This window comes from Ochotona curzoniae, unplaced genomic scaffold (assembly GCF_017591425.1).
Source record: "Ochotona curzoniae isolate NIBS_2020 unplaced genomic scaffold, NIBS_Ocur_1.0 scaffold_3208, whole genome shotgun sequence".
NCBI lineage: Eukaryota > Metazoa > Chordata > Mammalia > Lagomorpha > Ochotonidae > Ochotona > Ochotona curzoniae.
Window position 1 is genome coordinate 48,786,101 of NW_024467106.1, and position 26,285 is coordinate 48,812,385.

Consider the following 26,285-nt stretch of genomic DNA (forward strand, 5'->3'; position numbering starts at 1 on the left):
AAGAAAAGATAAAATATGATGAAGAAATCTGGAGGTAATTCTGTAAAGAAATATTATGCGCTAATGAAGTTTTACTCTTTATGATATGGAGCTTTTACTTTGGTTTGAATCTTCAGTGAATCTCTCATTCTTATGCCATTTTCTTCCATATGGATAGTCAGTTGATTAGCTGGTATGCAAGCACACAAGTTGGGTGAGGACAGATCTGAATCAAATGACTGTCTCTTCAGAAACACTTAACAGACAGATCAAGAAATAGTAATTCACCAGCCATCTGGACAGCCCTTAATTCAGTCAATTTGACACCTAATACAATCACATACACTATTATGGACCTAAATATAATAAAGAGCTATCGAATAAACATTATTCGCACGGGTTATTTCAATGCACTTAAGAATACCTTGGGATGAAATATGCATAACGTTTCGGGAGCTTATTAGAAACTCATTTTTTTGTTATATGGAGATTGGAGGCATTGAAGTTCAGCAGGATATCTGCAAAAGTTTCACACTTATTAGATACTGGCTATCCACATTAAAATAGATATTTTATTAGACGTATTGGCTGTACTGGATTATATGTTTTGAACACTGTGTTTATTTTTGTGGTAGGTGGCTATTGCCAAGTGTTTCAAGTTCTAATATCTCCCTTAGGAGACTGAGTCCAGAACCCAATAATTGCCTGCTTTCTCCACAAGCATTTGAAGGCCCTGACAAAGTAACAACCACCACTGTAGCCATTTTTTTAAGGAAATAAACTATGCCATCATGGCAATGCACAACACCATTTTCCTCAACAATTCTTGTTTCTCTTCATATATGTCATATCCCAGATCCTTTAAATACTTCATCTTGCTATATTTCAAAATCCTTGCTCACATCAAGTAATCTGTGCCTTTTCTTTTTTCCTTAATTACCCTGACTGCCAAGCCTGTCAGATTCCAATGCCTAAAGCTTTGTTAACACTATAATACAGCAAACTCTTTTACCTTAGTGGGCTGATTAGGCATAGGTTAATGTGATGAGAACTCAAACAAAGTAAAATAATGCTGGAATGATTACTCCCATACTACAAAATAATATTTCAAAGCCAAAAAGCCAGATTAAGACTGGAACCTTATCGATTTCCTTAGAAGGTAGCTGTTTCAACTATTTCAATATTTTTATTTATTTATTAATGTATAATAATAATGTCTTTAATAGCAATTTATTAATATATAATAATTACAATATAATAATGTAAATAAATATATTTTTATTGGAAATACAGATTTACAGAGAGGAGAGACAGAGAGAGAGAGATCTTCTATCCATGAGTTCACTCCCTAAGTGGTCTCAAGGGCTGGAGCACAGCCAATCTGAAGCCAGGAGCAAGGAGCTTTTTCCAGGACTCCCAGGTGGGGCAAGGTCTCAAGGCTTTGAGCAGTCCTCTGCTGCTTTCCAATGACACGAGCAGGGAGCTGGATGGGAAACTGAGCATCTGGGACAAGAGCCGATACTAAGATGTGATCCAGTGCATTCAAGGCGTGGATTGAGCCATCATGCACGGTCCAAGGCTTCAGCTTTCTTAAACTCTTACATGCTGAGGTGCCATTTTGACTTAAAAAAAGTTTTGTTCTGATGCCACCCTCTCTTCAAGCAGAGATTGCTTAGATCAGGGATGTTTTATTAGAGCTGATTGCAAAATAGACTGTCTATGTGAGTAGAGCTGATGAGAGGTCCTGATGTAGCCAGTGAGATCGGCGGAACCCGAAGATCCCACATCTTGCCTGTCCACCTTCCTATACTCACCTCATTTCTGGGCCCTGTACTCAGAATCTAAACAAACAAAAAGGGGAAACCTGGAGTGTAGATACTTCACAACAGATCTTATATGAGGACTGGCCCATCTTTTCACTGTACTCTTTTTTCTTTCTTTTTTTTTTTCATATATATATTTTCTCTTTCCCAAAATGGATGGTGATGCAAGAATAGAACATTTTCAAAACTTCCCTGCCTCAATTTATATGAACATATCTTCCCTCTTTTTGGTACCGCCCTCAGTTTTTCTCTCCTTCTCTGATTATGGGTCATTCTTTGCCCAGCTCAGCTGGATTTTTGTTCTTGTTGTTAAGGGTAATCAGTGCCAAATGGACTGTTCTTGCTTGTACACAATATTAATCTTGACTTAGTATTTTCTATCTTTACAGGAGACAAAACTCTGAATGAAAAATTAATCATTCATGGTCTGTATTATAATGGCTAGCCCGTAGCAGGTAGCGTGTAATGCCAAAGTAGCACTGCTTGAATCCACCTTGGTTGCATATTTTTCATGTTTGGAAAAATGATTTGGGCAATTTAAATTTTTCTTTCCTTCCTTTTCTTCTGTCTCCTGAATCTTGGATGAGCTTTTGAAATGCAAGTGTTTATGTTTTTGTTTCCAGCCTTGGTAATTTGGGGAGGACAGCCTCAGGCTTCAACTGGAAACGTTGCTAAAAAAAAAAAAAAAGAGTTATCACCAGGCAAAGACTGAAAATGCATGGCACAAGTTTGCAGCTTTTGGATGCAACAAAGTATTAGAGCTAGTGCTCAGTCCAGAATAGGTCAGTGCTTACATTCATGCAAAGCTGCTGGAAAGCGTGTATCTGATCTGACTTTATCCTTCACATGTGCTTTGTTCTCTATGGTGTCATCAGCTGGCTGGCTAGCTACCTAACTACTCCCTTTGCTTACTGAAAAGTGGATAATGAAGAGCCATTCCCTATAATCTAGTTGTTATGTCTAGCCACATGGGGATGGGTGGAACACTTTCTCTATCAGGATTAGGAAACTGACATTCTTGATTCTGGTCTTCTGGTTCAGGATCAGTGGGCCAGTGCAAGCCATGTTTGGATTCTGGCATATATTGAAACAAACAAAAATAAACAAAAAATAATGTCATTTGTTTAATGGTATATGAAGCAACATCTTGATTTATTTGGAACTCAGGCTTTAGATAAAAATCCGCTGAATCTACCACCATAAAAAAAAAATGCTTGGTGTGCACATCTCTGTTGAGAATCCCACTAGAGGAGTGCAGCAAGCAGACCTCAAGTCGTAAGTTAGATCTAATTTATCATATAGTGAAGCATAACTAAGCTCAGGCTGCACGCTTTCCACCTTTTGTATTCTAGGTTTATGGAGAAACTTAGCAGTGTATCACTGTAAATCCGTTCTCATGGACACATTTCTGTTTTCGAGAACAACGGTGGTAGGAAGCTGCCAGTGTAAGAGCCTCTATTTCCTTTATTGCAGGGCAAAAAGAAATCAATAGAGTGAAAATCCATTACTACTTGATTCTCAATGACCTCAAGATCAACAAATGTCAGGATCATTATTAAGGAATACCAAATCCTATCTTGTATGTTTAGAATCTGCCCCTCTGGTAAGTATAGGAGAGGACCCTACTGGATTTGCTAAAGAGTTCCAAGCCGTAAGTTTAACATTTGATCTTACTTGCAGTGACTAACATGCTTGGTTATCCACTTGTTGCTCTGCAGAACAGAAACAGCGTACCTGGGCTGGAGCTCAAAATTATGCTAATGTTCTGGTGGCCTTTTTTTCTGCACACCATTTTTGCAGGGGTTTATGCAGATTCAATAGTTATGCCTGGTTGGAATTATTGAACATAATTTGCAGATTCACAGCTGTAAGCCCATGTGATGTCATGCCAAGCTACTAGGAATGAAGAAATACATTACTAAATTACATATGATAAAATCAAAGAGAAAACATACATTGGAAAATGCTGAAAACTCCAGTGATTTCAAGGAATGGCTGGTAGAAATAATAAAGCAATATATTTATATATATCCTGATTCACCCAATGACAGACTTTAGTGATACTCATTTTATTATCCAGTCAGTGCCAGTTATCAGAAGAAAGATTCAGAAATTGACCAAGGGACCTCAACCCCTAATGGGATAATTGGTAGAAATATCATTTCAGCTGTTTCATAATAGACAGGGTTGGGGTGTAGAGGATGTTCTAGTGTGGGGAGCAATCGAGACAGACTCACAGCAATAGCTGTTACCAACACATGGTAACCTGGGGCGCAGTTCAGAAGGATTTTGTCATGGAAGGCATTGCTTCAAGAGTGGGAAACCAGGACATTGGTGCAAAGAGTGTTTCTTCAAGGAAGCTGAAACAGCGTTGATAACTCAGCCTGCAATGGTGACTGGAATGCTCCTCTGTATTAGGCCCAAGGTAGAATAGGCTCACCAAGATTATACAAAAGATGCCAGTAGGCTTTGCATGCAGACAGTACAGCCAGGACCACAATGCCTTCTCATTGGGAAACTGTTAACAGAAGAGAAGCTCTGATGCAGAGTTAATTGGCTATTTGAAAGGAACTACTCACATAGTTACATAAAGAAGGGAAATAACTTGTTACTGTTCCCTGTGTTTGCAGAATAAACATAGTGGTGTTATTGATCCACCCCCTTGGCTTGCTCTTGTGTACAGGAGAACATATTGAAAAGAAGATTGGAAGCTAGATTTTACCAATACACTTTCAGCATCGAACTACAAGTATCTGTAGATCTGGATGAACAGAAGTTTCCCAAACAGAAGCACACAGTGCAAACACACACACACACACACACACACACACACACACACACACACAGGCCCAAAGATCTGTTAATGGAAATGATCCCTCTCTTTGGTATCTCAATATTTCTTCAGCTTATGAAAGAGCCATCATTTGTGTCTAAAATAACTCATCAGGTAGCTACTCATCTTGGCAACTCTGTGCATATTGGATATCATAGTCGTTAGGGTGAGCAAAAAAAATATATATATACTTTTGGGAAAATTGTAACCAAGCTTTGCCAAATTATCCTAAGAAATATGCTTAAGCTATTGTGTACTCCTGTTCTAAATGAAAATTGTACCTAAGTATAAATTGCATCTTAGTGGTACTGAAATACTATACAAAACTATTCCTTACTTCTGACATTCTCTTTGATTCAGAAAGTCAAGAACAGATAAGTTACATTATTAATTTAGGTCTGGTACCAAAGGGTCTGAAGGAATATGATAACAAAATTGTCCTAATACTAGCCCGTCTCCCTAGAAGACCATTTTATGAAAGACTTTGGAGGAAGAATCCCCTTCCTACCAATTAGAAACTCAATGAAAATGACCCACCAAGCTGCTCCTTTGAAGTTTTACTGTAATTCAGTCTCAGAAAAATCCCAAGCTGGTACATTTTCAGCAACTCAACTCCTAGCTCTTAAGTCTTCATAGATGCATACAGTAGGTCATCCTATTTTTCAGAACCGAATGAAGACTTAAACACCTTAGAATATATACTGTTAGAACAAGGAACAATGAGTAAATTATTAATGGAGTTTGTCATACCTAATCTGATAGACATATGCTCACTAAAAGGTATTTCACACATTTATTCCCAGACTACATGACTTTATGATATATGCAAAGATAATCTATTATTTCCCAATCTTCATGAAACAAATAGAATACAACTTTCATTTCTTCAAGTAGTTCTACCTATGCCTTACCTTTTCCGATTGGGCTAGTATTGATTGATAAGCTTATTAGTTTCAGAATTTGACGAAATCTTAGCATAATAGTGACCTTGTGAAAGCCACAGTGATTGGCATGACTGATGAAGATCTCATGGCTTATGACAGGGATTGATTTGATGAAACAGATAGAGGTTTTTAAATCTGGGATCTGCAGGCACAACAATTGTGTTTATTAGCAAGTAGATGCAGATGTTGGACATTCAGCCCTCAGCACACCCTAAAGATCAAGGGTCAGAAATCTCGGAGAGGGGAATAATGTGGAATTCAGAGAGGATAGTAGCTAATTGGGTGTGTGGAGCTGAAAGCCTAACCCTTACCTTCCAATCAAAGCTGTCACCTTCCATTGTTGCACACTGCACCCTAGGCTCTGCGGAAGGCAGTGGCACTGATTTTTGTTTTGAGAAGAAATTAGAGTCGTGATGTTTATGAGCACTTAATGTTGGGAGTTATATGCAATACAAGTTAAAGAGAAATTTTATCTTGGTTACATTATTCATTCTGACTCATCCAACCATATAAGAATTCCAGGAAAAAACTAAATAACAGAGATATAAATGACCTAAGGGGACAGGTGGAAAACATTTATTTCCATAATTGTACCAACTAGTATTAAAATGTATGTTTGAGTCACTAAGAAAAAATCGATCAAAATCACATTTATACTTTAAGAATGAAATTTTTCTCTTCCAAGGTTTATCCGTACTCCTCATTTAAAAAAATTTGTAAGATCATAAATACCTAGAAGTTGTATTTGTTACTGAACTGACAAATAAAATTGGGAATCGGGGTAATGATTTTATTTCCCCCCAGGGACAATCTATATAGACTGGATAGCAAAAATATTGGTTAGTTGGGTAGCATCTTGAAGCATATATATGATTCTTAATTCTCTTGGGTCCTAACTGCTCTGTCAATGACATTTTGAACAATTTCGCTAATCTATCCTTAAATGTGAAATACTTGTCTAGAAGATAGTTTTATCATAATTATGATAGAATTTTCTCCAATAGTTTTTAGGAGACATCTGAGGTCATCAGGATGATAGGACTTGCATACAGAGGATTCCCTCAGTGCAGATATACAAGTTTGAATACTTTAGCCTTTTTGGTAAGTCATTCGATAAATAATTTGTTGCTTATGAGCACAAATTATTTCCTGATGAACAAAACTCAATAGGAAAGCCAATTACGGAAGCCTCTGGTGTGATGTTAAGACCCTGTGATGTTGCCCCAGGTTCGAGTCCTGACTCTGTGCCCATTCTGCTTCCTGTTATTGCACACGCTGAGGAGACAGATGGTAACTCAGGCCCTGGTGTTCCCGCCACCAGCCTGAGAAAGGCAGATGAAGTTACTAGCTTCTGGCTGCCTCCCAGCCCCAAGTGCTTCAGGCAGTGCAGGAGGAGTGAATCAGGAAATGTGGTTTTTTTTTCTGCTCTCTGTATTGTTTTCTTTTTCTTCTTCAAAATAAAAAGAGAGAAAATAAAATAAAAAGTATACTAAATACAATTTACTGCAATCTTCATTCCAATCTTTAAGATTTAAAGATTCATTTCACATCTCTAGCAACTGTGCATTCAGATCTGTACAATAAACATGAAACTGGTAATTGAGGGAAATAATATGTAAATCCTTATCAGAAATGTGTGTGTGTGTGTGTGTGTGTGTGTGTGTCTGTGTGTGTGTGTCTGTGTGTGTGTGTCTGTGTGTATTTAAAAAAATAGCCTAACACACATTTGGATTCATCATTCCTATTTGTAACAATGTATTCTCCAGTGTACTAGAGAACTTCAGAAAAAAAATTGCAACACTGAAAGTTAAAGTGAGAATAAGCATTGCTCTTTCTGGTGTTTTACATATGATAAATAGCTTCAATATACCTAAAAGAAGCAGCCATTTGAAACTACACCTATCTAAATGTTTTTGTTTGCCTATGCATCTCGGAATAAACATACAATTTGAGAATGCAAACATTGAAAGCTTTGAAACACTACACTGCTATTATTTTGTTTTTGTGTGGTTTAAAATCATTTCAAGTATTGAAGAGTTACAAACCTGGTAGTAAGGAAAAGAAAATCAATGAAATCTCCACATGCTTTGTCCATCACTAGGCAAAGGGTTAAGAAATTTGAAAAAAAAAGAAAGGAATGATTTTAGTGAATTATGAACCTAGAATGTTTTCCGTTTCGTTTCAAGCAGCATCAATTTAGCAATTTAAATTTCAGAATGACTTTCCTTTAAGCAATTAATCTAGTTTTTGTTTTCAAATATGTAAATATAATAAAACTATTTAAAACGAACAAAACACAATTCACATGCTACTATTGCAAAGTAATAATCTCAGCACAGCTTTTCTCAGCATTACAAATTTACAGAGCACTAAAGTAACACCGTGGAAATTTGTATGTGAGAAATACTTTATTTTTAAATAGAAACTATTTATCCTGAAGGGCATTAATATTAGACAACTTTTCATTTGTTTTATTTACTGCAGCACAACACAATGTCAGCATTTTCACTGTATTTTGAGCATTAACACACATTTTAAATAATTTGAAAAGCAGCAAATGATACGCATTCTCAGATTCCACTAAACGCTCTAAAAGTCAATAGAGACAGGCTTCTCCTTTTGTGTTACAGAAAATTTATCTCCCCAAATATACTATTCTAACATAAACTTGACAGTGGAATGGTTTTCACAATATTACATGAAAATATTCTTTATTTACATGTCATTATAAAAGTCTGTGATAAATGTTTCTTTAATTTCATTCTACATCCATATTTCCCTCAGTCAGAATAATCCCACATTCTAGCAATATTGGTACTAAAGATAAAGTACATATAGAAGATGCAAGACTTAGGGATATCAACATTTTTTCTTTTTCTTCTTTGCCACTATCCATGGATATTATACTTCATCTACTAAGGACACACTTTCTTTTCTTTTTAAGTTTTTTTTTCTTTATTGGAATGTTAGATATATAGAGAGGAGGAGAGACAGAAAGGAAGATCATCTCTCCAATGATTCACTCCCCAAGCTGCCACAACAGTCAGAGCTGTGCCAGTCCGAAGCCAGGAGCCCAGAGCTTCTTCTATGACTCCCATGTGGGTGCAGGGTCCCAAGGCTTTGGGCAATCCTCGACTGCTTTCCTCGGCTACAAGCAGTGACCTGGATGGGAAGCAGGGATGCTAGAATAGGAATCAGTGCCCATCTGGGATCCAAACATCTGCAAGGTGAGGACTTTAGGTGCTAGGCTACTGCTCCTGGCCCAGCACACATTCTTTAATAACGCATTTATCTGTGTAATCGGACATTAATTTTAATGAATAAATATACTTTTAAAAATCTTATGAATTATGAAGTTTGGAAACGGTGCTTCCCCAAGGCTAATTAAATCACATATTCAAATGGAGTGTGACAATAGTCCAGCCATATGATGCTGAAACATCTCAGTAAAAATATATCATTTAATCATTAATAGTGATAGCGAACCGCTTCTATCAAAATGAAAAATATTTACTCAGAAAGCACAGATGCAAGCAATAAACTCAAAAGTGTTTTCTGAGAGATGTTTGTACGTCCTCACTTCCTGCCAGGTACTACCTGCACAGGTTTTTATCTTAATTTTAGAGATTTTAATTAAAAAAAAGTTTTAATTGGAATTCCCTAGGAACTTTATTGGAGATTTCATATTCAAGATAAGGCTGGATTTGATGGTGTGTGTAAGAATGTAATTTGAAGTGAAAATATTACTATGATTATAAATGTGTCCCAGTAGGCTGGGGATAAATCCTGTACAGGTTTCACTTGTCAATATCCAACTTCCGAGTTTCTTAGGGTCATGTGGTCAGGTTTAGGAAGTTGGCACAGAGGAGCATTGATAATTACATTGTATGTGAGGGCTGTAAAAAGGCATACAGAAAATGTGAATAAAGCAAATATTGATGAGGGCAGTAATGCTTCTCTAGCTCTTTAATTGAACCCCAACGAAAGGCTCAATAAAGAAAAAGTTTGGAGAAAACAGGTCAGACAAAATGAGTGAAAGGAGCAGGTTACAATGCAGTGTGTTTAGTGGTATATAAACCCTGTGTATGCCCACAACTTTTATCAGAGCACCAGCAAATCAAACTACTCCACGCTTCTGATCCAGCTTCCTACTAACATGCCTGATGATCATCCAAGCCCTTGGGTTTTTGTTATGCCTATGCGAGACCTGCATAGGGTTCTTACTTTGTCTCCTTTTACAGGCATTTGTGTAGCACTAAGCCAAGCAATGGAAAACAACTCTCTCTGTTTCTATGTCACTCTGCCTTTTAAGTGAATAAATCACTAAAAAATAAAACTAACAACACTAGACTCAATCTTTAGATCTCCACTGTTTCTTCAACAGTAAGTTGTTTTCCAGAAAAAAAAAAAAATTCAAAAGAGATTTACCCTCTGATCCTGGCATGGCGGCTCAGCGGCTAATTCCTCTTGAATGAACTGGGAGCCCATGTGGGTACTGGTTGGTATGCCTGCTGCTCAAGTTATCTTTTGGCTCTGTTTTTGTGGCATGGGAAAGCAGTCAAGAACAACCTAAAGCCTCGGGACCCTGCGCTACCATGGGAGACAGAGAAGAGGCTTCTGGCTTCAGGTCAGTGCAGCTCTGGTTGTTGCAGGCACTTGGGGAGTGAATCATCAGAGGGAATATCTTCCTTTCTGTCTCTCCTCCTCTCTGTATATTTGTCTTTCCAATATAAATAATTAAGTAAATACAAAGCTCCATTAGCAGAAAAAGCCTAGAGAAGGTGTTTACTCCCATGCTGTGCATGAGGATGCATGCTTTCACTTTAAAATATCGGGTGGATGGGTGACAATGATAAGAAGGATACCGACAAAAGTGTGTGCCTTCAGGGATGGCATGTATTCCTTTTTAGCATAGATGCCTCAGCTGGACACAGGAACTTGACAGTGAAGTTCTAACCACAGCTTGCCATACATTCCAGAATTCACCCTTCGTCAACTTGGATTAAAAAAAAAAATTCTTGATTCACAAAGAATCATATAATAGAAAGATGTCTGCTAGGAGATAAACTGGATTTCCTAGACCAGAAAATACTCCCCTCACCAGAAGAACTAGCCTGGGGAAGCTTCTTTTCTAATCTCAGGCAGCAGTTGCAAGGAATAGGAGAAATAGCACCAAAGACACGACACAGACCATCATGACACCATAAAGTCTCTGAAAATTAAATTATCATTGTAAAGAAGGACAGTGAAATTTTCCCAGAAGCTGTGATTAGAACCTAGAAGATCATGGCCTGAATACAGGATCTAAATAATCGGATCCAGCACCTCCTAACACAGCAGATAACATTTCCCAGGTAGAATTCAGTGTCTTTTTGCTGTATCTTTTAATTCCATTTTCCAAAAATACTTTTTAAGAACCTTGATATATAAGATGAAAAAAAAAAATCACCACTAGTAGAATCATCGTATAAGGAAAAAAAATAAGGAATGCCTATTGGCGTATGAACCATGATACTGTATGGAAATTTAATCTTACACAAAGAAAAACATCACCAAAGATGGTAACTTCAGATATGTATAATTGATACAACTTAGATTTCAGAGTCATACCCCTATTTCCTGTTTTTTCTAATATTTATTAAGTTTTATTTAGCCCATTTTCAGTTTTTAAATGCAAGGTCACATTAGTACATATATATCTATTCATAAATTTGTCTTCGTTGAAGCATAACCCTTCCATAAGACAATGCCTTGTTCATTTTATAATTTCATCATTAATTTTGTGTATGTATCAAACACTCTCCTTACATATTATATGTGTCTGTGTTGTTTATATTCTTGCACATTATTTGAAATAATAAAAAATGTTGTTTAGCAAGTGATGTAAGTATGTTAATTGACAACAAAGCTCCACCACTTGATAGTCATGCAATCTTCAACAAACAGTAAAATCGAGCATAAAGGTAATAAAATTATTCTGTTAGTAATAGTAGTAGTGGTTGGGGGGGTGCTAGTTCAGGGCAATTATATAAGACAAATTCAGGGTACTCAAAGTCCTCCAAATTTCATTCCATTTTTTTTCCATTTTCTAGTTGCTGCTGAGAAATAAACTTATTTATATGATCTCCATTTAATTTAAATAAGTTTTAGTTCATGTTGCAAGCTACCTGAGGATCCCAGGTCTCCTTTTTCTCCTTTCACCTTAGCAAGGATAACAGAAAATTGGTTTCTACCAGTAAGAACAAAGACAGAAAGTTGATCATAATAATATATTGTCACATATATTCAATAAGAATAAAAATGTAACCAAAGCACATTATTTATTGAGGTATTTGTTGATCAAGAGAAAGAATGCTGGTAGAAATCACAGGATTCAGAATTACTCACATGGAGTTAATGTTATTTTTGAAAATTTTCCCTCCTGGTGTCTCAAGTCTCCTTAATTAGTCATGATAGGAGACATTAAATATATAATAACTAATAATATGATTATTTATTTAGAACATGCCTTTTCAACTTGAAGTTATTAATAGAAAAACACAGATGTCATCGAAACAGTGAATTTTATATTCTTCTCAGATCTACTTTTAGCCACAGCATAAAAGTGTAAGCATTGATTCCTGAGCAAAATAATAATAGAGCAAGAGACTCAGTGCTGACAGATAACTTAAAAAGGATTTTCTGCTATAATAAGTAAAATTTCATAAACATTACGTAAATCATCATGCCAAATGACATTTTAACTCAAAGTGAATAATGTCTTTCTCCTGATTTATGTTTTATTCCTACATTTTAAAGTGTGTTTAGAAAGCAGTTTTTAACGCAGTAATATCTAGATTGCCTTCCCTTCTAAATTAAATGGCTTTGATCCATCTATTTTGAAGGAAAATCTATATTAATATCCTATACACATTACCTTATAAGCAACAGACAATTACCAATACTTTATGAACAAACATGATGTCCATAATGCAAGAAATAATTTGCATCTAGTATCTTTATTAACTAAAATATCATAGTTCTATAAAGTGATTTAGCTCATTGACAACTCATGGGAGAACAAATACATAGAAAGCTCATTTAAGCATAAATATTTGCTTAATATATTTCCAAATATGAATTATCAACTTGACCACTCAACTATATTTTAAAGAATATCATAGAATATACTTAGAAATACCCTAACAGATATCTGAAGCATTAAGAAAACATTCATCATGCTATGCAAGTTAAAGCTATGAAAACCTCCTGCAGGTGATTGTGAGACTCAGAATAGGTATGGGACACACTGGGATAGGCCATGACACCCACCATGTCACATGAGAGCCAGGTTTTGTGGTGAACTGGACTAGGCTCATTACAATGGGTTGGGCAATTCTGCTGGCCAAGGTTTGCAGCATGTCCCTGAGTCTATAAATGCATGAATGTGGACTTTTTCAACCAGTGGACCTTGGAAAGATTTCCTCAACACTAGAGCAAAGAAACCAACCACTTCTCAAAAATCTCAAAGCCACTCAAATAACATTCTCAACACACACTTCCCCACATCTGGGTTTCTAAGGCATCATCAAATGACTGTCACCCGTTCCTGGGTGCTGGTGTAGCTATGACTGTCACCCGTTCCTGGGTGCTGGTGTAGCTTGATGAAAGGAGTGACCTCCTCTTTTTACTCTCTGTGGTCATAAGAGGAAACAAATAAACAAACAACACAAACCAAGGCACATGCCCCAACCCATCTTCCTCTATACCCGAACCTTCTCACCCTAATTGGAGGCCCGCATGGGCATGCATCTCTCATAATTATATAAATATTATTAAAAAGAAAATGAAAAAAAGGATATTGAATCAATAAAGTCAGAGGTGGAAAAGAAAAATAAATGTAACTGCAGATCCCCAGATACACATAGAATAATCATAAATAATTACAAGGTCAAATTGGAAGAACTAGAAGTAGATAGATTTCTGAACAGACGTAATTTTCCAGAACTGAATCACGAGATTGTTATAAATCTCAATAGACCTGTAACTAGGATGGAGAATGAATCATTAATTAAATCCCAACCGGCAAAGAAACACCAAGAATGCATGATAACATTGATGAATTCTACCAAACTTTTCAAGAAGGACTTACCCAAACCCTCCACAAGCAATTCTAAAAAAAAAAAAAAAAAAAAAAAAAAAAAAACACAAGGAAGAATTTCCTCCAATCCCTTCTATGAAATGAACATCGCATTAAAATTAAAGCCAGATAAAGACATAACGGAAAAAAAAAGAACTACACAGTGATATCTCATAAGGGCTTTCAGAAAAATCAAATTCTAATAAACTGAATGTTGCTGCATTTTTCATTTACTTGTTATCCCAGGATAATGACTATTTAGTAATATTTCTCAATAAATATTTTTTTTCTTTTTTTTTTCTTTTTTGGAAGGGGGTGTGGAGAGGTTGGTATAATGGCTTATGCTTGAGTGAAAACAACATATATCATCATTACATACAAAGATATAAGCTTCTGTATTGGAAGAATCAGTACTTACCTCTTTTTCAATTTAATTTAATTTTAATTCACTCTCCAGAAGCTGTTCCAATTCTTAGATTGGAAAATCAGAAATTGAAAAGAGAATGAGAGGTAGCTGCACACATTTTCTATCCATGTAACACATGGAATGAAGGACAGATTTTAATTCTTTAACCCACTGTGATTTTGGAGCTTGATTATCCAAAGCAGAAGGGGAATATAGCTCTCTTATTGCATTAGCAGAAATCTAATTCCATGGTGATTATTTTAAATAATACTTACTCCTTTGCTATTAATTTAATCTCATGTTATTACAAATTCAGTATGAATTAGAATTAAAACGATGAAATATATTATAAAAACATTGTGTGTATATATTACAAAAACATTGCAAATAATAGTTCTTATTAGAAATTCTATGAATATTTCTGGAAATAAAATACCCCTAAGAAGAATTATAGTTCAACCCCATTACTTTGTCTAGAAGGCCATGTCCAGTTTTGTTAGGCCATAATTATGGAGAAATTCTCTCTTCATACAATTTTTTGAACTTCTTAGATGAAAGATAATGGATAACTACAGATGTATAATAAAAATAACTCCTTCCAATTCAGAAACATTACAAAGTTTTAGGATCATATCAAAGCATGAAATACTTCCATAGTCATAATCAAAGCACTAAGTTTGTATTAAAATTAAAATAAATAAATAAATCCTGTTGGTATTCAAGAATGACTTGGACACAATACTCTACTATGTTACTTCTTATTTATTTATTTTTTTATTATTGGAAAGTCAGATACATAAAGAGGAGGAGAGACAGAGAGGAAAATCTTCCATCCAATTATTCACTCCCCAAGTGAATGCAATGGCTGGAGCTGAGCCAATCCAGAGCCAAGAGCCCAGAGAATCATCTTGGTCTCCCACATGAGTGCAGAGTCCTAAGGCTTTGGACTCTCTTTGACTATTTTCCCAGGCCACAAGCAGGGAGATGGATGGAAAGTGGGGCTGCCGGGCTTAAGAACCAGCACCCATAATGGATCCTGGCATGTGCAAGGTGAGGATTTTAGCCATTAGTATACCATGCCGGGCCCAAAATTATTATTTTAAGATATTGTCCCATAGCCTCTGGGATTTTCCCTCGCTACTTCTACCTGCCTCCCATTGGTTTCTCCTATAATATTACAATAGCATACACCTGGATAAACGGTCATAAGTCTATCATTCTGTTATTGAAAAGTTTCATTGAGAATCCATCTTTGATTTTGTAGCAGAGAAGCATGTTATATTGAGTCTTCATATCTGGATATGATAGTCTCTATTACATACTTACTATACATCCCTTTAATGAAAAGTCATGATTCTCTGTCTCCTTAAGGAGACATGTCCTTACCCTATTCTTTCATTTTATTCGTTCAGGGGGATTTTTTTCAATGTAATATATCATTTGGGTTTTTAAACTACTGACAACACAACTGACTAAAAAATTAGAGCAAACCTAACCACTAGTTTGAAATCAAAATATGGTAAGCAACAAAAATCTTTCCAGCAAATTACCAGTAATACTTGCAAGCTGTTTTCATAACCATTGTGATTTTAATACTACTACCATTCCACCTTTTTTCCATCACTTGCTGAACAAAGGCAAATTGAGAAACATTATGTTAAGTCTCAACAGTTTCTCATGCTGCCATACCGAGAGACTGTACAGAAAATATTCCTACTCTACCTCCATTTCTTTAATTTATGAAAATATGTATTGGTAAATAATGGGATTTTCTTAAAAGATAGGAATGGAGCTTTGGCTATACCCAGTGAAGAGGAAGGTCTTTGAAAAATCACCATTGCTAGTCTGTCAATATCATGCATTAGAAACATATATTCCTAATGCTCTATATAAAATCATCAACGTATACACGTATTTAAATCTCTTTATACACTATCATTTTCTATGAAAGATTTACCTAATTGATATCTCAAAATTATTTTTAGTTCCATACTTTTGAGTTGAGACTTCTAAGTATATCTGAGAAAAATGGACTCAAAATAAAAGCTATGATGGTGTGCTATAATCTAGAATTCATAAAGTCCCGCAAAATGTAGCAGCTTTGTTAAACCAATCACAGGAGGCATTATTTCATTTCTGGAAACAGCATATCCAAACATTCTGACTGACTTGCTTGTATCTCCTCCCTTCTCTGTAATTCAACTCATCCTGTTATGATCTGTTGTTTAATAGTCCCTTTGTGAATATCTTCGAATTTCAATAAAGAGATTTGTAGTTTTTACCTTGTACCTAAATTTTGTAAAAATTCTAGTTAATAGGTACCATTCTAGCTTTTTTTTATTCCAACTGTGTGTTAATTTGAGATTGTTCCTGCACTTGAAATACGATAGGCATGTGTTAACTGAATAAGATACTTGAACTATGATAGGTGTGTGCTAATTAATTATGTTTACATATCTCAAAATTGATTCATCAAAATAAAATCACAGAATGCTATAAGAAATTTCAAATTTTAAAATCAAAGACAACATTCTTCATTTTGGATATTATATTTGCTTAATTACAAACTTGAATAAGATATGGATCACCAGTATTAGAAGTGGTGGTTACATTCAGAACTTTTTTGTCTTTTTCCTAAAAATAATAATCCATTGCTATTCTGATAGAAACACAATATGATTGTGCTTTCTAATTTTTTTCTTTTCATATTATATGATTCTAAGATTCATATGAATTAAGTACAAGTATCATAACTCAAATAGTCTTCAAATCCATTTAGCATGAAGAGAATTTTTTTCCTAGTGATGCTTCATTTCCAGTTTTTGTATTATTTCTTTAGTGTGCCCACAATCACATTTAGCGTGCCTGTAATTACAATTACATTTGGACAAATCTCACACAGCAGATTTCCCCATACAAAATGAAGCTCCATTATTTTATTCCAAATTTTCTGTAAGTATCTTTAAAAATAACAAATACTCCTCTAATAAAATCATCAGTTATATAACATTCTGCAAATTATTGCTTATTTTGTCTGATGATTTGGCACTGATTTTAATTTATGGATCAGATTTTGGTTAAACCAGATTGATCTGAATAGGGAGTTGATAACTCTTACAGTGTGTCATCATTGTTCCCTAAAGACTGGCACTGTATAGCAAACTAAATGGGGTTCTGTGGTCATCTATTCTTAAGTATATGTTCTGAAGATGTCCTGGTCATTATTTCCATAATTTTCCTACTTAAATTTCTGATACTATTTTCTCATTTCATCCAATTTTCTGAAGAAAACTGTATGATACAAATAAACAAGGAGAAGTATTTCAACATTAGTACAACATATGAGAAATTAAATTCAACCCTGTTAAAATGAGTGGTAAGAAAGTTTTTGAAACTTGGCTGGAATAGCAGGAAATGCCTGAAAAGTAATAGGCAGGAGAGTTACTAATGTGATTAGATAAGCAGCATTTGCTAATTAATGCTTATCAAAGTCAGGTTTCTGCTCACCTTGGAGAAAAAGGCATAGGCAGAATTAAGTTTTGAAGTGATCAGTTTTCTTACTCTTGCTCCAAAGTAACTCGATTATAGCATGAATATATTACGCTTTATAGTATTGACACTGATTAAAATTCACTTGAGTTACCTAACCAAACATCTACTTAGATTCTACAAGTCACGTATTAAAGACTGAGAGATGTGTTTGTAAATTTGATTTATGTGACTGTTCATAATTAGGGTGTAAGGGTGATAAGTAATATAGATACTTGGGATTACAGAACTAACCTTCAAAACTACGCTATCAAGATATCCTCGCAGACGTACCTTGAATATTCCATGTTTGAATTAAAACCATCACAATCAATCTGGGCTCTTTGAGTGCATGGAAATGGAAGAACCCCTATAACTACAAAACTTCAAAATTAAATAGATAAACAACTAAAAACAATGAATGAAAAGTAGTACAAAAACAAATTCATTTGCCAGGAAATAGTGTTTATCTTGAATTACTAGCTTTTATACACACTTTTACAATCATAAAAAAAAAATCCTTGTAGTGTACATGTAAAATTTCAACACTCCTATATGCATTAAATACCCATACAACTTATAAAACATTTCCAAAGATTAATGACAAATACTATATTCTATTTGACTAATTATTTGCCACTAGTAATTTGAAAGAAAACTTCTTGGAGCAGTTCTTGGTGTGAAACAAAGGAAAAAAGGTAAAATGAGTGGAGACAAAAAATTATATAAAAAAATACACGGTAACCATGACATTAGTTTTGGAGGACATAGTATAACGTGAGCTGTAGTTTGCAAAGCAAAATATCAGGGGAATGTAGTTAAATGGAGTGTACTGTCTTGCATTTTTTTCTGATCCTAGTGGTCAGCTAGACTCAATTTAATACTTCAGACTCACAAAACTAAATTAATTCATTAAAAGAATAATGACTAGTGCTGAAGATTTAAAATACATTATAACTTCCAAAATCAAGCCCTTATATAAATTTAATGATAGGTCAATTTTGATGATGATATCTATTTAATCCTAGATAGATGTAGATAAACAACTAGCAAACTTGATAAGCATCTGACAAATATCAAAAATAAAACACCTTTTCTCCTAACCTGGTCATGGACATATTAAACACTGACATGATATTAGCTTATTGGATAGTGGATGATGTTGTGGCATGACAGATTAAGTCACAACTTGCAATGCTGGCATCAGACCATAGAGATGTCAGTTTGAGTCCTTCCTGCTCAACTTCAATCCATCTCACTGCTAATGTGAAGGAAATATTTTTTAAAATATATTTTTAATAATAAAATGTTAAATGCTTTATTTGATTCCTTAAATTTGGATTGTTACTATATTTTTCAAAATTGTTTGTATTTTTCTTCTAGTTAAAAAAAAACAGGGAGAAAAGATATTGAATGCAAAGTTGAAACAAGGTAAAGGATAAAAATACAGAGTTCTTCTTTTGAAGATACTTGAAAGAGATACAAAAAAGCCTTACTATCAAAGATGCCAATTTTAAGTGATGCTATGGGATATGCGAAATTCTGTCACACTGATATTTTAAAGTACAGTGAAAAAAATACCAGTGATTATATCTTGCATTGCCTTTTTGAAATTAAAAGTGTCTTCCAAAAATTAGCTGATACATCTTAACTTCATCGCTTTGAGATGGGTGATGCAATTAAAAACTCTAGGTCAGAAATGCATATGACTGGGGACAACAGTGTTTCCATGGTAATACGCACACCACAGGTTCAATACTGAAATCCTTACTCGTGCAAAATGTTCAGTGGTTTTAATGAGCATTCTCTGTGAATCTAGATCCAAATTGGGCTCCACATGCTAGCTTCTTTGGGAAATGTTTGAACTCAGTATTGCTTTATTCTTGTTAACTGTCTGCAGTACAGCACATGTGAGCCACACACAACAGCGTGGGGTAATTTAGGCTGATATTGCAATTACATTTAGATTTCACCATCTGGGTTAAGCAGATGAATTATAAATATATCCGGTCTTTTATGAGGTGTGGCCTTGTTTCACAAAAAATAAAAATGATGAAAGTGATTTTTGAACATGTGCTTTTTACACACACTAGTGGTGAGTACCTCATTGAATTCTATGCAATATCGTAATTCATCCCTTGTCATGATAACTGCCTGCGTGCTTTAAATCTTGGTTAACGTCTATATTGGTGGTCCTTGGGAATTCTCATGAGAGCGTATAAAACATTTATCCTCACTAATTCAAGTATAAATTCATGAATTTAGAAAATGTGCAGTACTCATTGTGGGAAATGCAAGTTGTAAGAAATGTAACTTTAAAGCGAAACAACATATTACTTCATATTTCTTAAGTTTTACATAAACTTCATTGTGGTCTACATAATTTGATCCCACTTTTAACTAATTATAAAAAAAAATTATGTTTTTCCAGTATTGTTTTCTAAATATTCAACTAAAATCAAGTACATAGAAATTTAAACAAAAAAGAGAAAAATACCCACAAACATTGGTTAATATATATGTGTGTATATATATGTTTATATATGTGTAATTTGGAAATAAAATAAACTTGATCTGACACTATGACACTGCCATACACCAATTGTATTCAAGTAAGTGAATTTTTTAGTTTTTGTTTCTTAATCCAATAAAGTTTAAATTTTAAATATAAAACATAAAAGATAATAATTTGAATCCATGAATTTTGTGATGGTTGGTGGTCCATACTAATTTTAATCAATATCAAATATGCAGTATAAATACTTGAGAATGAGAACACATCAGAGTTTTAACATTTAGGCAGTTAGTGGCAAAGAATGAAAACAAAACAGAGATGAATACAAAATGCAGATTTGAAAAGGAAGTGTAGTTAAAGAATGACAGACAATATAGAAGGAAATAATACAGAAGAACAAATAAACAAACAAAAAATCTATAGTCATCTCAGTAGATGTTGATGAAGCATTTAATAAGATTCAACACCACTGCAGAGTAAAAGCCTACCACAAATTAAGTATGAAAGGACAGTATCTCAGCATTATAAAGGCTAGTAATGAACAGCTAACAACCAATATCGGACTGAAAACTTCCTGGTATCAAACAGCCAATATCTGCCTTCACTTTCACCACTCTTATTCAACATAGTACTGGAAGTTTTAACAAGAAGTTGTAGTTCCATTGCCAATTGCATCTTCCAGCCAGTGTACACTCTTCATAGGCATGGTGATGCTACAAGCCAACCTGTTGGTTTGATTGCCAGGATTCCATATCAAAGTATCCTGATTTGTATCCTGGTTACTCTAATTTCTAACCGACTCCTTGTTATCACATCTGGGATAATGGTCAATGGTAGTTTAAGTATTCCAGCCCCTGCTACCTAGGTGACCAAGTCACATGGGGAGTTCTTTCCCTGGCTCTGTTACAGCCATTTTAATCAGTGTAATGGAAGTGCTCTACGTCATTCTCTCCCTGTATTTCTGTAATTCCCCTGCCAAATAAATCAATGTATATGCGTTTAAAATGTACTTATGATTCTAACCGTCACTTGGGCAGCTTGGATGGAGTTTCTGGCTTCTGCTTGGCCTGCTTTAGCTATTTGGGGCATTTGGGAAATGAACCAGCAAATGGAAAATCTCTGGTTTTCTATTTCTGTTTCTCCTTCTTTCAAAGAAATCGATACATGAAAAGCTAATAAAATTGGTAATACATTTTCAAAACAACATTCTTAATCCAATGACAATAGAAATGCTACATTTGCAGAAATCTTCAGATAATAAATATTATTTTAATGCTATAAATTAAACAGGAACAACCATGAGAATTCTGCTTTGCTTTGCTTGTGGTTTTTGCTTTTGTATAATTGTATTATTAAGTGTGAGAAGATACAGACTATTCGGCAACAAGGGACTATTAAAGTAATGTGACAGTTCAAGTAAAACAGTGCCTATCTTACCACTGGTGAAAAATGTGAAGTTCCCTTTAAGATGAAACTGGAAGTTAAAGATGTAAGAGCAATGGCCTCTAACATGGGAAGAGAAGCGAGAGATTTCCTCAAATTAAAAATATTGGATTTGCTTATCTAAGTTCTCAGAATTCTGAGTTATTGAGCACTTAGAAAATCCTGAAGGTGCTTAAGCTTTAGTATCTATCACCATGAAGTTCTGTAAAAGGTTTTCCAGTGTGGAATTTGAAGCACTCCTCCTGCTCCAATGACTCCAGTGACAATCTATTCCAGTTACTGGCCAACAGGAAAACCAGCACTCAGGCTAAGCTAAGAAGAAAGTAATGATTCCCAAGATATTTTTACTTTTTTAATGTTTATAAATTCAAGACTCGTATCTTCAGATTCCAGAAAGTCAAAACAAAAATATTGCTAATTATCTTATTCATATCAGCACTACCAGAATGCTAATATACAATTATATTATATTTGTATCACATTTGTTCTTAAGCTTTAAAAAAATGCATATTGTTTCTTAACTAGGAATCCTTTGCTGTTATTTTACTGGTTTCTTAATGAAGAAGACAATACAATAAATGACAGACTAGAGGAACTACTTGCTTCTCTAAACTAGATCAGATTAATGCCAGTAGGTTTGTTTGTTTTATATTGCTTTCTATTCTCAATGTTAAATAATGTCACATTGTGAGCAAGGTGTAAAGGATATGTATACATATATATGCTGTTAAAAACAATGAGAATGATCAGCATTTAATTTCATTTTTCATGCATTAAATATTTTTACTTTTACATTGGACTATTTTACCAAAAATGTCTCTCAATAGATCAACCTTTGTTTATTTGTTATTTTTAATTTAAAGAAAAGATTTTGAGGACTGCCATTGTTGCATCATAAGGTACTCTACTGCCTGCAATGTTGGCATCCATATGAGAGCTGGTTCATGTCCTGACTGCATCCCTGCCCTGTTAATGCTACAGGAAATGACCCAGTCTCGGGCTCCTGCATCTATATAAGAGATCAGGACAAAATTTCTGTCTCCTGTCTTTGGCCTGATCATTGACACTATTTGAGGAGTCAGCTGTTGAAAAATATCATTGGACCCAGAACAGCGGCTCAGTTGGCTAACCCTTCTATTAAATGTCAGGGTTTCACATGTTCACTGTTCCAGATCCTAACTGCTTCGTTTCCCATCTAGTACCCTGTTTGTGGACTCACAAAGTAACAGAGGATGGTCCAAGGCCTTGGGATCCTCTGCCACAGTGGGAATTTGAGACAATGTTCCTGGCCTTTCCCTTGGGATTGGCTCACTGCTGGCCATTAAGGCCACTTGGGGAGTGAACTAGTACATGGAAGATCTTTCTTCCTGTCTCTTCTTCTCTGTATATATCTGCCTTTCCAATAAAAATGTAAATAAATCTTTAAAAAAAGAAAAAAAATCAATTGTTTTCTTTGTCTCCCTTTTCCATCTTAAAAAGAAAACCAAACCAAGCCAAAAACAAACAAAAACAGTAAGTGGATTCTTGAATTTAAAAAAAAAATCAATTTGCATATTAGCGGTACTAGGCTGCATCTTGAAGTAAAGGAATATGAGTTGAAAACCTTGACAATTTTTAATATGAAACTGTCTTAGAAATATCAATATCACAAAGCAAAATATAGAAAAATTTCACTTTGGAATGCAAGAAGATTTAAATGAACATAATTAGTGTTGTCTGAAACATATGATGAAATACTTTGAGCACTGGAAAGCCAAACTAAAGAAACTAAAAGATGGTAATACAGTAATAAATTTTCCTCCAAAGACTGAAGGTAAACTTGTTTATATTCCAACTTCCGTGGGAAGTACACTAATGGAAAATTACACTTCCATTTCAATTAAATATTAGGTTGTCTCATCAATACAAACTTCCTCAGTAAGTAAAACAAATCCAATTGAGCCAAGGTATAGAATGGACCAAAAGATTTATAATCCTCATCTTCAATATGTGGAATAGAGAGTTTCCAAACGCAGTGATGAAAAACCAAATTTATTGATTCAAAAATTGGCATGAAACGTTGCCTTTTATTCAGAGAATTCCCTGCACAACTACTTTGCTGACATTTCTGGTATATGATATTATTTGGTGGAAGCATAAAAAAGTATTTACCTCCCATTTCAAGAACAGCCATGTACTTCCTGATACATTGCACCCTGATGATGATAGGCACTCCCTTACAAGGTACCGATTTCCACCCGATTTAAATGCTCCTTGCCATTGTCTGGTGGAACCCCATCATTTGGCTAAGTATTCTTGTTCCATTTATGGTGAGTCTTCTGCCAAACACTTACCACTTTTCAGAATTTAGTACCCTTAAATTTTTTTTTTGTATCTAAATTTTAATATACTTAAATGTGATTTTTGCTCATTTTTCAAATATATTTGGAAGTAATATTCTTCTGTAAATCTGGTTATGTCACTCTGTATTGGAAATACTATCACAACATCTTTCTAAAATAGAATCCCATAGCAAATATAAGGCTTCATAAATTCATTCATGGGTGCATTGATTTGTATGTAAAAGCCATTCTCCGGAGGTGTAAAATGCACAAACCACAAGCCTTGACATAGTGCCCTGCTCAAGAAGACTCTAGAGTGTCAGTGAGTCTCACTGATATCTCCCGTGTGTTATCTATGAGATGAGAGAAGTGAAGGGATTTATTTTAGTTACTGTAGATTTAGATACTCTGGTTGAAACCTTGCTTCTCAAGATGAAGTCACAAGAAAAGCATTAACTACTTGGACACTGATATAATTTCAGGAGAGAATTTTGATACAATGTGACATTAATGAATGGGCACTCAGTACTACTTAGCTTATGCTCTGAAATGTGAAAACAACTGGATATCTAAACAAGGAAGTTAAGACTCTTACTGAACACGATGTGCAAAACATTACCTCGGGTAAAAGTTGTGGATGGCATGTTAAACACAGCCTTGGTTACTTGTGGGTGTCTCCGTCAAGGCAAGTGCAGTCCTGGTTTCCCCTCCTATGGGTAGGAGAGTCCCTGGGAGCAGTGAGCCCACTGCCTGCCAACCCAGGCCCCGGGCGAGCAGGAAATAATCAGACTGGGGGGGGGGGGCAGGATTCTGCCACAGCAGGGGGTGGCAGTTTGGGGCGGGGGCGGGGGGAATCCCAGCCTATGCAAAATTGTATCACATAATTCAAAATTCAAAATAAAAATGTATTTTAAAAAAGAGAGAGAAACAGCACACTCTTTTATAGGGAGTACTAAAGGAATCATTTCTGGGGGATTTCCAAGAGGGAAGTACAAGGGGCCAATCATAGCAAAGGTCAAGAGGGCGGAAATAGCCTCAGCCAATCAATCTCTTTTCAAAATAACTTAGTTTTCTGACCAATCCAAGCCCCGAGCTCTTCCACTGGGCGCCGTCTTCATTTGACAGGTGGATAATGCCTGTCCTAGAGACCCGCAATATTGGCATCCCATTATTTTAATACTTCTCCCTGGATGAAACACTTCTGATCTAGATCCCTGCTAATGGCTATGGACAGCAAGAGATGATGGTCCAAGTGCATGCGCCGATGTCACCTACGTTGGAAGCCTGGACAGAGTTCAGGTTTTTTGTTACAACCTGTGTGAAAAGTGAGCCAGGAGATTCAAGATCTTTCTCTCCCTTTGCTTTCAAATAAGGACACTAAATACTTAAAAAGGCATTATTTTATCAAAATTACAAATTCAGTATTTTCATCCATTTTCTCAGTTAGTATACAGATAACAGGTTAAACAGAAATGAACTTTCCTTTTAAGTTTTTTGAAATAGTAGTTTCGTTGGGTATGCTGTGGGTAGACATGAAAACTATTAATTTGGGATTCTGCACTACCAGTTTGCAAAGCTTTAGAATTCAAACACTGAACTTAAATTGGGCCAGGATGTGTTATTTGTGACAAATTTCTGTAGGTATACTCAATTTATAAGTGAATTTTTAAAATTTTAATTGATTTTTCTGTTTGTCTCTTGATAGTCACTGATAATGATTTTTTAAATACTTTTTGACATGTCGCTTTCAGAAAGAAATCACTTTTGTCCTTCATTATTAGGAAGGGAGAGGGAGAGATAGGACAAGAAGAAGAGTTGTTTCATTGTTGTTGTTGTGGTTCCTGGGCCAAGCCAAATCCATGAGTGTGGCACTTCAGGTAATTGTCCAACATAGGTTTCAGGGGCCAAGTGCATGAAGCATCACCTGCAGCCTCTCAGGGTGAACAGCTGTACGAGACTGGAACCTAAAGCAGAGGAGGCACTTGAACCAAGGACACCTGGTTCCTGTGCTGCCAACTGTTGCACCAAGGTATAACTCTATGAAAGAAAACATATATTTATACTTAACAACATTGTTTTTTTAAAAGGCAAACCGATTATTAAGTAATAATTTATGCCAACTGTCCACAAGATCAATAAGCAACTAAGAGCTGAGAACTCCATCCAGGTGTCGTACCTAGGGGGCAGGGAAACAAATACTCAGCTCGCTTTCTGTGTACTTCCTTTGATTTATAATTTTTCACCTTTTTTTTTCACATTTTGCCATAGTCATGTCGCATGTCACATTTTAGGTGTTAACTGATCAGTACATCCCTGAAACCACTGAGAGAGTGAGGAATGGCATTTCTCATCAAGGAGAATGACAGAAGATAAT